Source organism: Protopterus annectens, chromosome 10.part0 (assembly GCF_019279795.1).
Source record: "Protopterus annectens isolate FY-2018-M chromosome 10.part0, PAN1.0, whole genome shotgun sequence".
Lineage (NCBI taxonomy): Eukaryota > Metazoa > Chordata > Ceratodontiformes > Protopteridae > Protopterus > Protopterus annectens.
Genome location: NC_056744.1, coordinates 53,800,282 through 53,816,113, shown reverse-complemented (window position 1 = coordinate 53,816,113; position 15,832 = coordinate 53,800,282). Strand labels below are relative to the sequence as shown.

General features: G+C 38.0%; 1 protein-coding gene across 1 annotated transcript in view; it reads left to right on the top strand.

The window, feature by feature from the left end:
- HEXD (hexosaminidase D) overlaps window positions 1-15,832 on the top strand; it is a 651,835-nt gene that overhangs the window by 284,216 nt on the left and 351,787 nt on the right. The window lies entirely within an intron of this gene.

Here is a 15,832-nt window from a genome sequence, read left to right as displayed (position 1 = left end):
TGAACTGGTGAATTCCCTGTGCTATGGGTGCCTGGTTTACCATGGTGGAGATCTACCGCTGTAGATTTAGCAGGTGTTGGTCAGTTGTTTCTTAGGGACTGGCCATGTATTGGTCATTTCTTTCTTGAATTCTTTCAAACTGACAAGATGTTTCTCAATTACTGCATTCTCTCCTGGTATGCTGTTCAAAAGACACCATCTTCTGACTGGAATTTACCAGGACCTCAGTTAGTTTCTCCATTTTGCTTCCAGAACTCAGGAGCTAAAGTCACTGTGCGCAGTTGGTCTCACTTCAAAGCCAGCTGCACTCAGTGTAATAAGTTGCTTAACATAGCTCAGTTTCTTCTGTAGTTTGCTGCTGTGACAGCTTACTACTGGTGATGAATATCACCAAAGAAACAACTAAAACGTATGTGGGCAGTGAACAATTGTTGTTACGTAATCCATTCCATACTCTCTGCAGCAGTAGGACTTCTAGTTTGGCATCTTTAGGAAGCACTCCTAAACTCAGGCTCCTCCTCTAATTTCCATAATGTAACTCTGTTCTCTGTGCCTCCAGATCTTGTTACTTAAAAGTATGGGAAAAATCCTGCACTGCTCATATGACTTCATGCATTGTCATTGTGTTCTTCTTCTACAGTGAGGAAGATAAGTTTCCTTTTCTTGAAATATTTCCTTCTTGTTACTGTAGCTATATTTAAAAATAGTTTATCTCACTTTTTGAAGTACTGCATTTCTTCTTTTTCCCCTCTCTCCTGCTCCCATTTCAGACCACTTTATTTCTTTTTCAGGCCTTTCCCCGTTATCTTGCTAGTTATTGTCAATATTTCTGCTTCATTGGATATTTCTTGACACTTCACTGTTTTGCTAGAAATTTAGCAAGCTTATTGTAGACTTTTTTTTACAGTTAGATCCCTATTACTGTCAGGGCTCATTTTTTCCAAACGTGTCAATGACAACGTTATGCTACTTGATTATAAATGGAAAAATCCTGTTTCATCAGTCCATCCAATCCCACTGTTTGCTACCAAGCGCCTCAAGCACCTTCAAAAACTTTTCCATAATCCCCTGTGATACTCTCCCCTCTGATCTTGTTTGCCATCTTGGACAGTCAAGTCACATCTAAGTGCTTCTTCTACCTTTTATTAATATTTCTTCTTGTACTGATTTTTCACTGTAGATATATTACTGTTTATTGTATCTTGCATTTTTCCACTATATAATTGCAGATATTCTTCTATCTACTTTTATGCTTCTTCACAGCACATAGTTGTTTAGCCTGGTATCTTCTCAACACTAAAAATAGATGAAGGTTTCCCTTTATATTGTCTTGTTTCAAAACATTTTTTAAGTGTTATATTCTTTACAGATTGATAAGACATTTAAGAAGTGCAGTAAAGGTGGGCATACAATCCTTCAGGACAGCAATAATTGAAGCCTGGCTTGCTTGAGGCTGGAGCATTTCAGTGTAGACTTCTCCATTTGAAGTTTGGACCTAGGCCCTTAGTTGACACAGGAAACTGATTATTAAATGTTTATTTCCAGCATATTCTAAATAAAACAGAGAAGAGGAAAGAAATGGAAAAATAACCTGAAAAACATACGGCTGATGAAGCAGGTTTTTCTCCCCAAAACACAAAGAAGAGATTCTTGTCCCTCTATGGCATCAAAATGCAAATCTTCAGTTCAAGAAGCTGTTGTGATTGGGGATAAATACCCTTCCAAGCATTCAAACCGACATTTTCCTTAATGAAAACGGTCTCGTTTTATGACCTCAGGACCACCATATACTACTTCCTTAAGGTCTGTGCATTCTTTTCAAAGTGCAACAGAAACTAATGGGAGCCCATGATGAGGGCATGTTTGGAGATGCAAATAGAACTGGGTTGACCACTCTTCATCACTTTTAACTTCTTTCCTGGTGCTAGAATCTGCCTGTGAGGTTCCAGAGCTGATTGTCCAGCCAAAGCTTGTCAAATCAGCACTGACACTATCATATCTGACACATTAGAGTCTGACAGCAGCAGTGTTAAATAGAACTTGGAAACAAGTGCTAATTATTGAGGCCTTCACACTGTCCAACATGACACCATGTTTGCAACCACTCTTGGTGTCTAAATCCTCAATGTTCATGCCATCAGTTCCAGTCTTTGTCTTGGAGCCCTTTTCTTTGGAACAGCTCAATTCTTCTTCATGGGAAAGGAGATTGCTCCTAGGAGTAGTTCTTCAATGCCGACGAATTACATATCTCCAAAAAAATTAGGAGAAAAATTCAGTCCTGAAACTTGAAACTTGTACTAGATATCAGGATGAACTGTGACAAAGCCAAAAAAAGTCCAAAAACTGAAAGATGTTAAAAAAATTGCAACTCACTTCTTCACCACCAAAAAATTTAATTAAGCGCTTTCATCTCGGCTAGTCCCAAGACTTCATCAGAATAATTAAATAACAGAAATTCACACATAAATAACATGCTTAATTGTATAATTAAATAATTAATCATGTGATATTTTTGTTAAAAAAACAGGAATAAATTAAAGGTCTGACTTTAACTGTAAAATCATCTGGTCAATGCTCTCCACTTTAAAATTGGTGCTAAGGAAAGGGTTTCATTCAAATTACAAATATGCCACTGAGTTAATAGAGATGATGATAGCCTCCCCCTAAGCTAGTAACAAGACTTCCATCATAACTGTTCTATCCATTTTTCTGTCCGGTCGTCATGGCTAACATGGACAAAGCAAATCTATAACCTTTGGGGAATTGCAACAATTGCATGTTGAATCCTTTAGCAACTCCAACCAGTCAGAGGCACAGATTCCCAGGAAGAGACTATGTAAAAGGAAAGTTCACTCCCCTTCAGAGTCTCCCACTTCAGACACTGACTTAAATGAGAGAGACTGAGGTCTTCTGAAGACATCCCTTTTGGCAAAGTCCTCAAATTGATGAGACAGAGGAGATCTTGCCATTAGAACTGCCCTGTCAGGATAAGGAAGTGCTCTTCAAAGCATACAGCTGTGTGCCCAGTAACTCTTGGATGGTCCCTTCTGTGGACTTTAAAGACTCGCTACATGATAAGACAAATTTTGAAGATGCAAATTGTGAAATAGATGCATGGAGAGATTACGTATATTAAACATGGTATTTGTGGTGGTCCATCTTATAGATTTGGTTGCCAATAGGGCATGGCAGGAGCCTGATACAACTGAAGTGATTCCATAGTGCATTCTATGATTGTTGCAGCAGCCACCAAAAAAGTCTACTTAAACAATTGTGGACAGTCATGAATACCATTTTCATGTAGGTAATCTCTCCATGCATGTGTTTCACAATGCAGCCAATGGACCAGCAAGGGTGGCAGATATAGGAAAAACCCTTGGGCATCATGCGTGATTCCATCTGCGCAATTTTGCAGACAACTTCAAGGCATTCTTTACCAGTTCTCCCTTTTGATAGAGCTATATTTTATGGTCCTATACAGTAAAAGAAACATGTGTGAGTTGTGAATAGGACAGGAAATTGCTGGCTATCATGGGAACCAGATTTGAGAACCCTCAGAGTTCCCTTCAACAGGAATTGGGAGTATTGGATTAAAAAATGACAGCATCAGCCCTGTGATTCCTCCTCAGATGAGACGGCTGTAGCAGAGGAGGCCCCTTTAATGGATGCTAACTCTGTGGTCATAGGGGCCCACAAAACCAAGGGTACAGAGAATCCTTTTCTGGGAAACCGAACCAGTACCCCTGAAAACTTTCACAATTGTCCATCTCTGGAGACAGAAGGGTGCTTATCTCTCTAACCTGCTACACGACTGGCCATCACACAAGACAACTGGGTGCAAAAGTTCATATCCAGAAGCTATATCATTCCATTTTCCTAAAAAAACACCAGAGTAAAGGTCTCCATTACCAAATCTTCCACCCTACAATTTACAGGTGGCCCTTTGAGAGGTGTCCATCCTCCTTTAAAAAAGAGCAATCTAGGTGGTTCTCTTGCCTCCAGGAGTGATAGTTATACAGTTGGGCAACATGCCATTAGTATGGTACATCATCAAGCAGGGAAGAACCAAATCATGCTCTTTCTTCAGGGAGTCCATGAGAATATGGCTATGGGCATTTTATCTGGGTCACTTTCTTGTGGCAAAGCACATACCAGGAAAGTCATATGGCTAACAGACATTCTAAGTAGGTATGTCCAGATGCCTCATGAGTGGTCCCTAAATCCGTTAATGGCTCAAGAGATTTTCAGTCACTGGGGCTAGCCTTACTAGGACTTGTTTGCTTCTCCCACCATTGCCAAATGTAGAAAATACTACTTCCTAATTTCCCCTAGAGAGGCAGTCACCAAGGGATGCTGCAGTCTATCAGTGACCCCCGACTTTCTTTATGCCTTCCCCCTCTTCCTTGATACCCAGGTTTCTACCAAAAGCCTCAACCTGCAAGTCAGAAATAATCCTCATTACTCCCACACATGCCCAGAGAGATCTAGTCTCCCCTGTTTGAGCCTCACTTGAAGAAGTCCCCATGGCTTCTAGAACCACATCTGGATCTTCTCTCACACCAACCTGGACAGCATCATCCAGATCTTCTCACTTGCTAACTGCATGCTTTCTACAATTCCCTTAATGGCCAGACATCCTTCCTTATCAGACAATGTGGTCCACATTTTGTCTGCTTCACAGAACCTATCTACTTAAAGGATCTATAAAAGTAAATGAAAGCATTTTTCAATCAGAACCACCAGTCAAGGGTTAAATCCTTCTTCTATTGTAGAGGCACTACAATTTAATTCTTCTTATAATGACTCAGGCTCCAGTTACTGTTCTATCAAGGGTGCAGTTGGCTTCTATTTCAGGCTTTGATCCCAGGTGCCAAAACACTACTGTTATCATATGAACTTTACAAGCTCTTTCTCAGGAATATCTCTTCTTCTTCCATAAATTAAAGCTCCTGTACCTCCATAGCACCTGAATCTAGTCTTGGAAGCACTAACAAAACCTCTCCTTGAAATGCAAACCTAAAGTTTATGTCAAGGAAAACAATTTTTCTAGTTGCTGTTACTTCAGCCAGATGAATTTCAGAGCTCCACACCTTGTCTTCCATTGCCCCATACCTAATCTAACAAAAAGATAGTTCCCCTGAGAATGAACCCAGCATTCATTACTAAGGTGGCAACCAGTCTATGCTGCTCCCAGGATTCATTGCAAACTACTTGAACAAAAGTTAATTTATATTGCACACCTTAGCTGTCTACAGGCAACTCAGATTCTACCTTCACGGAATGGAGGATTTAGGCGTGTGTCCAAATAGCTTTAAACTAATCAAGGCAGCAGGTCAAGCTCCAAGCTTAACATAGATCTTAGACATTTTTATTTTTCAAAATGCTGCAAAAGATTCTCCTGTACAGTCAAAAAAAAAGACACAGTGACTCTTGGTTCTTCTTCTTCAAATGAGATTCTCTTTTATTGTGCAGTCTTTTCAGAAGTTAGCTGAGTGCACTTTTTACACACTGTGTCTTTTCAGAAGTTAGGTGAGCGCACTTGTTACACTGTGTAACAAGTGCGCTCACCTAACTTCTGAAAAGATCGCACAATAAAGGCGAATCTCATTTGAAGAAGAACCAAGAGTCACTGTGTCATTTTTTTGATTGTACAGGAGAATCTTTTGCAGCATTTTGAAAAATAAAATTCTGAAAGATCTATGTTAAGCTCGGAGCTTGACCTGCTGGCTCCATTGGCTTAAAGCTATTCGGACACATGTCTAAATTGGTTTGCGGTATTATTACAAGATACATGCAAGGGAGAGTTTGGGGGTACTGCTGTGATCATAGGAACTTCCAGGTGCTAGGACAAAAAAAAAAAAAAAAAAAAGAATGAAAGATTTCAGAAAGGATGTTCAACTGTTTGTTTCCTGTGCTTCTAACAAATTAGGCACACAAGTTTCTAAACACAGTGTCCAGATGGCCATCTGATATGTATGTCCTTTGTTTACTCCAGCAACAATAAAGTTTTACCTACAAAAACCAAGGTTCATTCCATCAGGTTTAGAGCAATTTCCACTGCCATTTTTAAGAATTCCTCCAGAGATGGCCTATGTGCAGCAGCAACATGGTTTACCTTGCATACCTTTTCCAAAAACTACAAATTGGACATCGTTTCCAAAACCATGATCTTCTTTGGTGCTTCATTTCTGAAGGATATCCTGTCATGATTTCACTACAGATATCAGATAGCGTGGGATTCTGTTACAACAGTGAGATTGGATGGACATATAAAATAGGATATGGAAGCTGATTCCTTCTCATCCGTGTACACCTGATTCAACATCTCTCCTTCCATCCCCCTGCCAAATTATCACTTATTCTGTGAAAGATTGTAGGAATCCCGTCTAATATGCATCATCATATTCATTTGGTCATGCTTTTAGGCCCTATGCAGCAAGTGTCTTCTGAGGGAAGAGATTCACAGGATTACGGGAATGTTTTTGTAAGGAGCTTAAGACACCAGACCAATGTTGGAATTGGGTCCAACAAGTGGCTTGTTACCCAACAGCAATATTGGATGGACTTGGATGAGGTGGATCTAGTGTTATGGTAAGTGCATCTATCCATCCACAACCCCTTTTTACCATTTTTTGCACATGGAGTAGGGACGTCTGTTAATCAGTGAAAATCATCTATGGTAAGTGTGTAACTTCAGTTTATTGTAACTGTCATTATTATAGAATGTTACAAAAGTGCATATGTCTTAATGTAGGCAGATTAAAATTGAGTGCTTTAATATGGATAAGGAAAAGATGTACAGTTTAAGTAGTACACACAATGTGGCCATAAGATCAGCACTCCCCAGCCTCAGGGTGTTGTCTGCCTAGGAGTGGATCATTTATCTGCAGACTGTGAAATATGTAAAAGCTTTGATTTGAGAGCTTTATATGAAGGAAAGAGCAAATTAAATTGTGAAAGGGTTTCTGCTAACAGAAACTATAAGAGATGAAGGGTAGAAAGAGAAGAAAAAAGAGGAAGTTAGAAGAAGAGAGACCTTCCTCCCCTGAAGTTCCAACAAAGGAACCTACCCCATTAGGTCTTCTAAACTGCCAGCTACTACTCTATTTAGATCCTCCCAAGCTTCTGTTAGTACCTCTCCAAGCTGGAGTTTCATAGATGAGATCGTCAGTTTTGACTGAATTGGCCCTTAGAAGAAGAATAGGAAGCTTTTTCTTAAAGACAAATACTTAGAGTCCAGACTTTGCTCAACCTTGTTTGTGTTCTCCTCTAGCTTGGTGTGGAACCCTATGTTTACTTTTGACTGAGGTAAAATTATGAAGACCTTAGTCAAGACCAACTTGAACTTTGTCACCTTTCTTTTCCTGTATCCAGGGTGGCAAGAGAAGGACTCTACCCTTCCACCTCTCATGCTCCTATCAAAGCCCTTGTTTTTACACATGAAATCTCAGTCATATTAAGATGTTTGTACTCTGCTATTTCCATCTGTACTGTTTTTTTCCATCTGAGCTGATGCTGCTGGTACCAGTAGTCCATTAGGCCCAAGGTCATCAATGACAGTGGCTTATCTTCAGGATCAATGTCTTTCACAGTTTCAGTCTCATTGGTATCGAGCCATCTTTGGCACAGTACTGATACTGGTTCAGGTTATAGGTTTCTCGAAGTGAACTCTGTCAGTGGAGATGTTGGTACTTGCGTCCTCAGCACTTTTTAACACCTTTATTGAATTATCACTTAAGACATAGACATATATTTATATAAATACAAACAAAACATATTAACATGTTCCTATCTACAAACTTTATACATCACATGTTTTTTGTATAACTATCATCACTCCAGCATTACATGAATTGCTCAATTTCTACCTTCCCTTAAATCTCACTCCTCCTCCAAAACATGATTTTGCATGTATTGTTCCCACAATTTCCATTTTTTTCCTATGTAATTTGCTCCTACTCCTTTTTTAAAGACCACACTTCCAGTTCTTTTATCTGTGTTACAGTTTTCAGTACTTCAGGTACAGTTTGTTTAGACTATGATTTCCATTTTCTAAGAATAATTTTTTTTGGCAGCCACCCAAATTAATCATAACAAGGCCTTACTCTTTCTAGGCAATTCAGATCCTGTATCCCAGCTCAAAAAATAATTTTCTTAGTTAAACCCATTTTCTCACCCAATATTTCTGACTTGGTACTCTATGGGGAATTTTTGAAGTCTTCCAATTCATTGCACTCCCATAACATATGATCCCAGTTATCTCTTTCCTCCCCATCACACCTCCAGCATGTGCCTTCTACCTGAAGAAAAAGTCTTTGATGTCTGATTGGTGTATAAAAATACTTATGCAAACACTTTCAAGCAAAAATCCTAAATCTTCTAGACCTTGTTGCATACTTTGGAACCATGCATATGTCTTCCCATTGTTTCCTTGTGAATTGCATATACATTCTCACTTCCCAGTCTTTTCTAATCTCATCTGATTGACTCTAACATTGTCATGCAATGGTTTATATTCCCTATTAATTATCCCTTTTGAACATCAGCGTCTGTTCTAGATTTAACTAAAACCTCTACCAGAGCAGATCTTTCAGTTAGGAATCCCCCATCCTTTTATGTTTGCCTATACATGGATACCAATCCCTGATATGGAAGGCAGTCCCTGGCCTGCAGTCCAGATGTCTTATTGGCATCTTCCCACTTTACCTTTCCCTCCTCAGTTATTTGCTCCCAATACCTTGGTTTCATTGCCAGTTTTTCACCAATAAATTCCAGCTCCCTCTTGCTTATTCTGTGTACCCCTAATTGCAGTCATCCGCTTCAGCAAAATATCCTTTCTCCATTCTCATGTTGGCTTAGTTCTTAGAATACTTTCTGCTACTTTTTGAATGTAATTTTATTTATGGATGTTATTCTCCTTAAGGATCTGTATCCAAAATCTCACTCTGCCCTTTTTTCTTGAGTTTCCTCCCTGTTTAATCATCATCCATTTCCACTTTGAATTATACCTTTCTTCTTATCAGCCTTAATTGTGTAGCTGTAAAATATCCCATCAAATCAGCTAATGCTTAACCACTTTGTTCTGTTGGAAAGATCAACTTATCCCACTTGACCCTTACCTATTCCCCTTTCAACTAAATTCCTTCAAATCTTTATCAGTTATTGTCCACAACTTCTCGTTTGGTTGATAAAAATATGACTGAGCTGTATATAAAACTAAAGGAACTAAAACTATTTCACTGCTTGTGTCTTGCTATCCATATCCATAAATAAGAGCTTCCAGTTTCACAGTTTTTGTTTTACCTTTTGTTTATTCTTTTTCCACATATTCTTTTTAATCTATAACACCATAATAGAATACTTTTTAATCAGTACGCCTAAATACTTAATTTTATCATATCTACTTAAATATGGGTATTGCTGGACCAATTCACATGAGTACATATTTTACAGCTATAGCCTTTGTTTTATCTTCATTAATTTTATATCCTGAAAAGACTTGAAACTGCCTCAAGATGTTCCACAACGAGATGTCCTTTTCTGGTTTTATGAGGTACAAAATAATATTTTCTGCACATAAAGCCAACTTTTCTTGATTACCATACCATTACATCCGTGAATTTCTGGGACCCTTAATTTCTTTGCCAATGGCTGTAAATATAAGCAAATAACTGGGAAAGAAGACACGCCATCTTGTTCCTCTGTTCAGACACAACTTGTCAGAGAGGAACCCTCCCACTTTAATTTTTTACTCCAGTCCCTCATTTATCTTCCCAATTAACCTTGTTATTGTATCAGCTAATGCAAATGCTTCTGTTGACCTACTCATAACATCCTAGCTTACTCTGTCAAATGCTTTCTGTGTATTAAAACCCAAAAGCAGCAGTATTTTCTTACACTCTGCTTCCCTCTGGATCATCATTGCTCTAGTAATGTTGTGAAATGTTTGCTGCCCTCCACAAAACCACATTGATCCAGATCTATCAATTCTAGCTACACTTTTGCCATTCTTTTAATTATTATAGATAGAAGCTTTTAATAATCATAGTTTAAAATTGAAATGGACCTATATGAAGTTGGGCCTGAAGGGTCTTTATCATCTTTAGGTTTTACAGCCAACACAGTTTTCTTTCAAGAAGTTGTTGCTTCCCCTGCTTTTAAAATTCTATTAAAATCTTCCAGATCTTTTATCACTTTTTTCCCTCCTAGCTTCCAAATTTCCACAGGATTAACATCTGTTCCTGGAGGCTTTCCTGCAGATTGATTGTGTGTCACTCATCTCCTACTATCTTTGTTGAGCCTCATCTACCTCTAACCTTGGCATACTTAAGACTTGTAAAACAAAAAAGGGTAACACACGACAATATTAGTGACCATATGCTTACTTACATTATTAGACAAAAATTTCATATCCCAACTACTCACAAACTCAAAACTTCCCGCTCAAAGAAATTCTTTAATCCTGATAGTTTCCTGAACGAACTGCAAGCATGTGACTGGTCACCACTGACCCATCTTGAACTTGATGAGGCTGTGACCTACTTCAACACTAACTTTCTTCAAATTCTAGACTAACACGCACCTTATCACTCCACTAGAATAAGATCCAAATCTGCCCCATGGCTAACAAAACAAACTAAGCAGAAGATGCTCCTCAGAAACAAAATATGGGCTAAATGGAAAGCTACCAAATGTCCATTTGATCACCTCCTCTTTAAACAGCTAAGAAATGCCACCAAGAAAGATACTCTTAGAGACAAAAAAGACTACTACCTACACCTCCAACAAACTAATCAACAAACACCACAAAAAGTTTGGTCAGGGATAAACAAACTTCTTCAACCAGGACACTCAACTACTCCTGCTCCATTAGGTTTCAACCATAATAATTTCAACCAGATCCCTGATGCCTTTAATAAATACTTTACAGAAGCCATTCAAACCCTAGCCAATTCTGTATCCCCACCTACTGCTTCCCCACCACACACCACCAAGACAACATCTCCTACCTTTCATATACAACCTATTCCTACATCTTTTATTCTTAAACTCCTTAAAAAACTTAAACCCTGCACCCCATCTGCGGACCGACTCCCATCTGAATACCTACAAATTGCCGCAAAAGCTATTCATTACCCCATATCTATACTCATTAACAGAACTATCTCTGAAAGTAAAATCCCTACCATTTGGAAAGTATCTCACATTATCCCACTACACAAAGGTGGATCTTCTATAGAGCTTTCAAACTTTCGCCCTATTGCCTTACTCTCCCCATTAGCTAAAATAATGGAAAAATGTATTCATAAACAACTACTCAACCACCTTCTACAAAATAACCAACTAGCCAACTGCCAACATGGCTTTAGACCATTTCACAGCACAACAACTGCCCTTTTATCCTTCACTGACTCTATAAATAAAAATCGTAACAATAACTCCATTTCCTCTGCACTATTTATTGACCTGTCAAAAGCCTTTGATATGGTTAACCATAACTTACTTCTAGACAAACTAAAATACCATTCTCTTGATCCACTAGCATCACAATGGTTTAGGTGTTATCTTCAAAACAGGCAGCAAGCAGTACTTTGGGATAACAATCTGTCTTCATTACTCCCAGTAAATATTTGAGTCCCACAAGGCTCTATCTTAGGTCCCCTTCTTTTCTCCTTATTTATTAACGACCTCCACATGGACATACCTCAAGCCACCTGCATTCAATATGCAGATGACTCGACCTTAATCTGTACTGCTAAGAACATAGCCACCCTCCAGTCCCTCACCCAAACCGTGTTCCAAAATGTGGAAAACTGGTTTATGAAACATTACCTCCTCCTTAATCCCAAAAAAACAAAATTACTGCTTTACCCCAACTCAAAAATCTTCCACACCATTCTTCTCTATAACCTCTAACAATGCTACTAACATTACCCCAGATACTACCACCCGCCTACTAGGGGTTACAATTGACAATCGTCTTAACTATGATCACCATATCAACGCCACCATAAAATCTGTTAACAAAAAACTTGGTACTCTCTATAGAATCAAACCCTTCCTTACCCCCATAGCCAGGAAAACTATTGCCCAGACCCACCTCATTTCTACTCTTTTCTATGCCTCTGCTATATATACTAACCTATCTAAGAATAACATTTCCAAACTTTCTACCTGTTATAATAGCATAGCTAGATTCATTACATGTACACCCTTTAAAACTCACCACTGTCTTAACCTCAAACAACTAGGATGGCTAGAATTGCAGAACTACATACTCTATCAGCAGTTACTTATCACTCAAAAGATCCTACATCACCCCAATAATACCCCTATCCTCACTAATCTGATTTCACCATACAAAAATCTAGCTACCCTACGTTCTGCTAATAAACTCCTGGTCTCCTTGGTTAAATCTAATAATAAAGCTGGTGACTCACTTTTCACAAACACTTCAGGCAAAAACTGGAATCAGCTCCCTCCTGAACTATCTAACCTACCTTCTACTTCTCTATTCAAAAAACATATTAAAGAACATCTTAAAACTCAGTGGCTTTGTCCCTGTGCTAACCCAGACTGAAATCTATTTCCCCTCCTACTCATACCCTTTTCTCCACCCCTCTATCTTAGGCCTCCTAATCATGCTTCTTTTTTTCATAGTAAGAGGAAAAATTATAAGGACTTTACTCTGTTGTGCTCATACCCACTTTGTGTTTAGTACAGCTGCCATTCTTTACCTAAAAATAAACTTTTAGCATAATGTCTATATTCTATAATTACATTACTATATATTTGCTTTTAACCAATGCTACCACTGTACTGTTTTCTTACATGGCCTAGTTATACATTGTTATATATTGTTAACTTGTGTTTTACTGTTTATGCTTGGAGCTTTTCTCCCCGGGCCTCTACTGAAAATGGACTCAAATCCAGTTAGACTAGCCCAGTCAACAAATGTAAAATAATAAATAAATAAATAAATAAAAGTCAGCAACTGGAACTGCAAACAATTTATTTAGCGCTTTCATCAGTTTTCCACTTGACTTCTTCAGAATGACATCTTTAATCAAATCATTTATATAACCAGGTTGGATCATGTGACTTGTTCAATTTAAACTAAACACTTGCTAAAATCTATGTTTAAAGTGACATTCTGTCGCCCATTAAACACACACTTGATACCTTACAAAAGCAACAACCTATTAAAACCTACATAAAAGCTCACAACATACCTAAATGCAGATATAAATACATTATACATATACCTAATTACTTTTTTAAGAAACTGATAATTTTTACGTATTAATAATAATGCTCCATAAGTTTTATACTGGAGAAAACTGCCCCAAATACAGGGACTTTATACTTTCTAATTATTAAAACACATTAATTCGTAATATTGCACTACCTGTCCAAGTAAATAAAAACAAATGAAATACTAGTATATAAATTCCAATTGTAATACAAATATTAACATCCAAAGTTGCCTCTAGTGTTGAGCATATTTATATGTGATATTCAGCCTTCAATTTTAGATAACTAGTTAGGGAAACTACATCATTCAACCATGGTGGCCTGGTGGCATTGACCCTCAATTGCCATGTAAGCTCGTTGTATTCTAATATCAATTCAGTGGGACTTCCCCTACTATTGTATTCTATTTGCTCTATAGCCATAAACATAAATCTGTGTTGGGGATATTGATTCAGGTGTTTAGCCAGGGCGTTGTTCAAATTGCCCTTGTTTATGTCATATACATGCTGGTAAATACGTTGCCTGAAGGCATTCCCTGTATAATAACTTTCACATTCCTGACACTTTGCGACATATACAACAATTTTACTGCTAGAATTACATTTTTGCCTCAGTCTAACAGTTCCATATTTTGGGATATTGATATTACCTTCTAAGATGTACTGGCATTGTGTACAATGCCCACATTTATTCATCTGTTCAATCCTGTAATGTTGTTTTACCTCCTTGTTCTGTTCTAACATATTTTTAAAACTTGAGTCCTTTTTGTACACCACAACAGGTTTGTCTCCTAACCTTCTACTAATTTCTTCATTACTTCTAAAAATAAACCATTTTTTCCTCAGGATGTCCCTCATCCCATAAAACTGTGGGTTGTATGTCAAAGTCATAGCATTCTTAAATGTAGTGTCACTTGTGGATTCTAAATGCTGTGCACAGGGGATTTCTACATGAGGATTCTCATCTTGTGTTCCCCTCCCCAGTAATGGGTAAAAATAACCAATTTTCCCTTTTTTCCTTGACCTCTGATTAAGATGGGTTCCACAAACCCAATCTGGTAACCTCTTCTCAATAACATCCCTTGTAGGACCTCAATTTCTTTATAGAATGTCTCTAAGTCACTCACCATTCTTGCCAACCGCACTCCTTGGCATTTGACTGGGGACCTTTTTTGGTACAATGGGTGCTCACTGTCATAGTGCAGGAGGGAGTTGGAATATGTTGGTTTTCTATACATATTAGACATGAAGTTTTGAAGTTCCCTACTTTTATTGATTGAAATGTCTAAGTAACTAATAGTATCATAGTTAACTTCCATAGTAAAATGAAGAAATGGGGTGCCAGTGTTAAGGAACTGAAAAAACACCCCCAACTCCTCTTCACTACCTCCCCAAAATATCAATATATATTCCAGGTATCTTACAAAGCCTAAACCCTGGAGATGTAAAAACAGTTGTTAACTCCCACTGTGTTAGGACAGTATTGGCAAATATGGGGGCACAAACCGTCCCCATCGCAACATCTGAGGTTTGCCTAAACAGTTGGTTATCGAAAATAATATAGTTGTTTTCCAAAATCAGTTCAATCAGTGTTCTAAAAGTCAAGACCCTTGAGTGGATAAAATTACTGTATCCACATAGGAAGTCATAAACATGTCAAGACCCTCCTCATATGGTATGACATTAAACAAGTCTTTGACATCTATCGTCGCTAAAATTAAACTGCCACTATATAATTCTCTTTTAATTTTCCGTAAACAATCCCAGGAATCCTTTATGATGTGTTCAGATTTTTGAAGGGTTGTTTTTAAGTGACTGTGCATATATTTAGCCATAGTCAAAGTTTTGGATGCCTTCGCATCCACTATAGGTCTGAGGGGTGCATTTGTGGTACTTTTGTGAATTTTGGGAATTCTGAAAATCATGGGAATTCTAGGGTTAGTCTGTAATAGGAAGTGGGACTCGCTACTAGTGATCTGATGGTTGAAAAATAGATCATTCAGAGCTATGTCTATATTTCTATGCGCAATGTTATGTTCATTCAAAGACACTTCCTCGTACCCTTCACCAAAAAGAAACACAAGCATCTTATCAATGTACATCTGCTGGTCCATTACTACCAACCCCCTGCTTTATCGGGTTTCATGACCCGAATTGACCTGTTATTGACAATACTATTCAAAAGGCTCTATTCACTCTCACTTAAAGTTTGGTTATTACATGTACCATTAGTCCTTCCTAGTAAATTTCTAGAATCAAACACTTGAAGGACCGGGAGCAAAGGGGGATTATATACACTTGGCTTCTTGCATACATTAGTAAATTCGAGGGATTGTTCCCTGTTCATAACTAGGCTCAAATTCAACTTCTTGATATCTAACTTAAGGTCTAATAAAGTCTTATCTAATTGGGATTTTCTAGTCAGTACAGAATTAAGCCCCTTTTGAAATAAGTTTGCCCATTCATTGGTTACTTCATGACAACTTAAATTGTATATTTTGAAATCACAATGCTCATTTTGGACTATAGTCAAATGTCCATCCATTTCAGAAATATCGTCAGCAGTATCATAGTTCAAT